The sequence below is a fragment of the Eulemur rufifrons genome, chromosome 24 (genome assembly GCF_041146395.1).
Source record: "Eulemur rufifrons isolate Redbay chromosome 24, OSU_ERuf_1, whole genome shotgun sequence".
NCBI classification, from domain to species: domain Eukaryota; kingdom Metazoa; phylum Chordata; class Mammalia; order Primates; family Lemuridae; genus Eulemur; species Eulemur rufifrons.
The window spans coordinates 24,688,007-24,694,006 of NC_091006.1; positions in this window are offsets into that span (position 1 = coordinate 24,688,007).

Below are 6,000 nucleotides of genomic sequence, written 5' to 3' on the forward strand. Positions count from 1 at the left end.
ATATATATATATATAAAACTGTATAGTGGGGACATTTAACTTGTGATGTTTTAAAATAAAAATTTTATTTAGTTTTGTGTAAATTTGTATTTGATTAACATTTCAAACTCCCACTTTTATAATTTTTCCATGACTGTACACATGGCCTATAGTGATACTCATATTTATGATATTACTTTAAAAATATGAAAAGAATACAAAAAAATATAGGACATCTCTTTGTCAGAAGAGATCTGACCAATATGTCTATTCATCTAAAAAAACTGTTCTAAATATTAGTTTTAAATCACTAATCATTAAATAATCCAGTAGTAGAGAACTGTGGTGAACGGTATCAATTTGTCTTAGTTTCCTAGGGTTGTTGTAAATAAGTACCACAAACTGAATGACTTAAAACAACAGAAATTTATTGTCTCAGTTCTGGAGACTCGAAGTCTGAAATTGAAGTGCTGTCAGGTCTATGATGTCTCTGAAACCTATTGGGGAGAATCCTTTCTTCCCTTTTCCTAACTTCCGGTGGTTTGCCGGCAATCTTTGTTTGGCATTGCTTGGCTTACAGCTCTGCACTTCAATCTCTACCTCCATTGTCACATGGTGTTTTCACCTCTGGTGTCTTTGTCTTCACATGACGTCTAATTTAACTACTACTTATAAACTTTTTTCTATCATGCCTTTGTTCATATTTTCTGCTGGAGGCAATGTCCTTTGCTACTGCTTTCTGTGTATTCCCCTTCCCCCTTTTAATATCAAAATGAAATGCATCAATAAATAAGCTAAAGAGTCTAATCAAAGTTTTTTTTGATATAGATAACATTTTATAATTATCAACTCTGAAGAATTTGATGTTTCATGGTCTTTAGGCCAGCCCCTTTTTCAGGTTTGTTATTTGACATTTAAATACATACATTCAAAACAGTTTTGGGAGGTTGAGCTTAGGAAAAATGAGGTATGATAAGGTTTTTTTCCAGTGCTTTGCTTTTTTAATTTCCACTGTCATAAAAATGAAGGATTATTTCTCTTTACATTGTGAGCAATTTGTTGTTAATAATGAGTTCCATAGAAATAAATACAATTGATATGATTTCTATTCATGTATTTTATAGTCTGATTATAAATATATATAAACAGTTTTCTTATTAGAAAACTAAATTTCAGCTAGACATTTTCTTTATTGAATAGTCCAGTAACATTATTACTAGTTCTCTATAAAGAGAAATAATATTACTACTATATTACAAGTAAAATTTGGAGTACTACTTTAATGGGAAAACCTTAAACATTTGTTGGACACTTTGATTTTAGTAATTTATTTCAATCTTTTAACTTACCTAAAGTTTTACGTATATTTTTATCTATGTGCAGTTGTTTTGCAATTTCTCTTAAATCATAAAGGTTTGTCAAAGTTATGTTAAGTTTAAATAAAAATGCTTAAAATATTTCTTCTAATATTGAATCTTTTATCAGATGGCTATCTTGTGATGTTCTTAACACTATTATCATTAGTGGGGACAATTTTCCCAGTACCATTTATTGAATAGGGATTCTTTTCCCCCGTGTCTGAAGTCTGGTAAATTGATGCCTCTCAATTTGTTCTTTTTGCTTAAGGTAGCTTTGGGGTCTTCTTTGGTTCCATACAAAGCATTGAATTATTTTCTGTAGATATGCAAAAAATGATGTTGGTATTTTAATAGGGATTACATTGAAACTGTAAATCACTTTGGGTAGTATAGATATTTTAACAACGTTGATTTTGTCAATCAATGAGCATGGTATGTTTTTCTCTCTGTTTACATCCTCTGCTATTTTCTTCCTCAGTATTTCATAGTTCTCCCTGTACAAGTCTTTCACCTTCTTAGGTATTTTATTTTCTTTGTTGTTATTGTGAAAGGTATTGTGTCTTTGATTTGGTTCTCAGCTTGGCTGTGGTTGGCGTATAGGAATGCTGCTGATTTGTGTACATTGATTTTGTAACCTGAGACTTTGCTGAATTTATTTATCAATTCCAGGAGTCTTGGCAGAATCTTTGGGGTTTTCTAGATAAAAAATAATATCGTCAGCAAGAGTGATAGTTTGACCTCTTCTGCCCCCATTTGGATGCCCTTGATTTCCTTCTCTTGTCTGATTGCTCTGGCTAGGACTTCCAGCACTATGTTGAATAGAAGTGGTGGTAGTGAGCAATCTTCTAATTCTAAGTGGGAATGCTTTCAGTTTTCCCTGTTCATGTATGATATTGGCTGTGAGTTTGTCATATATGGATTTTATCATTGTGAGATAATGCCTATTTTGTTAGGCGTTCTTAAGATAAAAGGGTGCTGAATTTTGTCAAATGCTTTTTCTGCAGTTATTGACACCTAAAATTAACGATCTCACCAATCCTCATAAAACTTACTTTTGATCTAATCAACATCTAAACATCAATATGGTTCATCAGCATAGTAATGGTCCTTGTTCTTCCTAGAACAAGACGTCCTATAATGCTTGAACTCAGTGATCCCAGTGACACCCATGGTATAAAACCCAGGGTGGAATGCTTTTGGGGTCCCTCAGCTGTAGTGTGACATGGGGCACATGCAGACAGAACTCCATCTGCCCTGGGGAGCTTTCCTGAGCCTTGGGGCACTAGCTTGCCGTGGATTCTAGGCTTCTGTTTCTTCTTGCTGCCTATTTGTGAGTAATAAATCCGCTTTGCCTGACTTCCTGTGTGTGCTCTGCCTCACCAGGGTCATGCAGGTGGTAGGGGACCTTTGCACTCACCTCCTTCCAGTCTTTGCTCAAATGCCACCTTCTCCTTGAAGCCTTCCCTGACTAACCTTTGTAAAATTGCAACCTCCCTGACCATACCCAGGAACTCTACACTGCTGTACTTATTCCCATAGAAATTATTATGTTTTCCCTTTCTAAAATGCTCCACGAGGACAAGGGTATGGTTTACAAAAATTTATTTTACTGCAAAAACAGTTCTTGGCATAAAGTAAGCTCTCAGTCCACATTTGTTGAATTTGTTCAGTTGAATTGAGTGCAGCGCCAACCCTAGGAATTGCTCTGAATTTCCTCTTTTCTGGCACATTCCTTCACTAACTCCCCTGAGCTCTACTCCTATTCTGAGCTTTGGCTTTCAAACTTTTTCTAATTGCCAGTCTCTGTATTAAGCAATTTGTCTGGAAGTCTTATCCACCTTCAGAACTGCTTCATTTTTACTCTGTTGGATAATCTGTTTTCTGAAAAAAGCCTTTATTTCCTTCCTGTCACTGTCATTCCTCACACCCCCACCGCCAGCCACACATCCAGGATGCTGCTGGCAGCCTGTCTTGTCTCGTCTGTCATGTAATCTGATTGTCAAACAAGTTGTCACTCACTACAAATGTTAGCATATTGAATTCTATCATTTACATTGCAACTACTCTTAGCCCAGCTGGATTAAGGCCATTCAATTTACATATTTTTGGATTTTTTTTTTTTTTTCCAAAGCAGAGTGGCAAATAGAGGAAGGGGAGGATGAGCAAGGATGGACTTAGGCATAGTAATTATACGGTGACTCAGAAACCTCCACAGTCTCCACACTTTTTTTTTTTTTAACAGCTGACAGTGATTTTTTTTAGATCACTTTAGTCCATTGCCTTGATTTATGGAAATAAGCAAATGCCGGCCTATGAAGCTCTTTCTCAAAGTCACCAATAAATAAGTGGTAGAGGTGGAAATAGAACCCAGGTTTTTATTTCTCAAGCCAGTGCTCTTTCTAGTCTACCAAGCTTCCTTCCAACAAGGATATTTCAGCAAAATAATTTGCCTTTTTCCTTTCAAGTAACACCTCTAATCTGTCCTCTCTTCATTTGTTCCTTTTATTTTGACTGAGTGGATCTTATGAATTCAGATAACTACATGGTTTCATCATGAAGACACCATCGTAGGTGTCATCAGTGGCATGAAAATCCAGCTGTTTTATCTGATCCCTAGTTCACTACTTTTTTTGCTAGAATGCATTATTTTTGTGTATGGCATTGAGGTTGTTTATCAATTCCCAGTTACAATTTATGGAATTAATATACAATATGGTCAGGTTAAAACAGGATTGGGATTGTGTAGAAAATGGGTATAAATGACCTGAATAAGTTTCTATGGAAATATTATTAGCTTCTTGGTAACATGGGGAGTTTGCTCTATTATTAATACATCACTGTCCTAAGTTGAATGGCAACGAATATAAAAGTATTCAAATAAAAGTGAGATAATTATATATGTTGGGTATAAAATGGCAGATTGCAAGAAATGGCCACAATCTTTCCCTCCCTATACACACACCCTTTGCCACGTGACCTTGCTGGCCCGTGGAATGCAACAGAAATGACAGTGTGCCAAAGCTGAGCCGAGGACTCAAGAGTCCGTGAATGCTTTTCAGTCCGCTTCCAAGTTTAGGCCTTAATGAGACTTGGAAACCTGCCCAGACGTGATGAGAACAAGCCTTCGCTAACCTGCTGGAGGATGAGAGACCATGGATGGTAGAGACAAGTTACTGCAGCTGAGGCCTTCCTGGACTAGCCACCTTCTGGCCAGCCTAGCAAATGACCACAGATGCGTATGGGGGGAGCCCAGCGAAGACCAGAAGCATCACCCATCTGCCCACAGCCCAAATTGTTGACTTGCAGAACTACTGTTTTAAGCCACTAAGTCTTGGGATAGTTTCTTATGTGGCTTCCTAATAGAGAATACACAGCTAACTGTGTTACAATAGCTAACCAATACAGAATAGGAAGTACTTTCTAGTGAATTCATTCATAACATGTCTGAGACAAAGCAGGGCATATGTGCTATATAAATAAGATTATGTTTTAAGCCTGTGATGGAAATAAAAATGGATGAGGAATGAGAGAATTTAAGGTTCTTCTTGACCTGGCCCTGATACCCTGAGTCTGTGTTTACCCAGCCAATGCGGAAGGCTCTGCCAGTGAGAGTAGCTTTTGGGCCCCCTTTGTCAGAGTTTGAATGAAGTGAGGGAGGTGAAGGAAACAGCCATCTAGACACATGAATGAAAAAGTAAAAAAAAAAAAAAAAAACAAGAATGGCAACAACAGAATAATATTTTGTCTTCAAGTTAAATGCTCTCAATTGTGTGGGTTGAGTCTTCCAAGGGTATCATTAATTGTCCTGATAAAAACTATGAATGATACACTGGCAGAGAATGTAACTTAGAAGAAATCCACAGAACGATACAAGTGTCAGCCTTCCTTTGTAAACTCAGCTGTTCCTCTCAACATCTTGTCTCATCGCCAAATGTATATGAAAACATTCTTTCTTTTCAGAGGGATATCAAGACTGAAAATTCGAGTATCTGGCATTTTGGAAAAACAAAAAAGCAAAATGCAATCATATGATAGTTTTAAGTGCATGCCAAGATATACTAAAATTACATAAACAATGTATCTATCCAGCTTTTATAGACAAGACCTATTTACCACATTGCAGTGCGGCAGCAAAACCACAAGATGGCACAAGAATGACTCTAATCTCCAAGGCTTTATTTTTCCAAACTAAAAGCTGTATCCCATTTGAGCTAATTAACCCTGTCATTAATTCAATGGAAGGGTTAATTAGTTAAAGCTAAGCATAATAGTTACGGCTTCCAAAAATATTTTAACCTTTTAATAATCTCCATTTCATCTGTATCCAGGGAATAGCAAGAAATGAGAATTTGGCTTGCCAAGAATGAATCTACATTTCTTTTTGGTTTAAGGACTATAACCTAACATTTAAAGTCTATTACAGTCAGTAGACACAGAGCTCAAATATGCTAAGATCGCCCTGGAATTCAAATGAAGTTAATTGTCTTACATTTTGGTCCCAAATTCTTATAGAGGGAGAGGAGATTAGGAAAAAGGAGCACTTTTTTTTCTAGAGTGAATTGGAAAAAGTAGATTCAGGAGCAAGTTAGGTTCAACTTCCCATTTCAGATTATTGCCAAGGCAGGCCAGGATACTATGTGAAAGAAGAAAGGGAAAGGAGAGA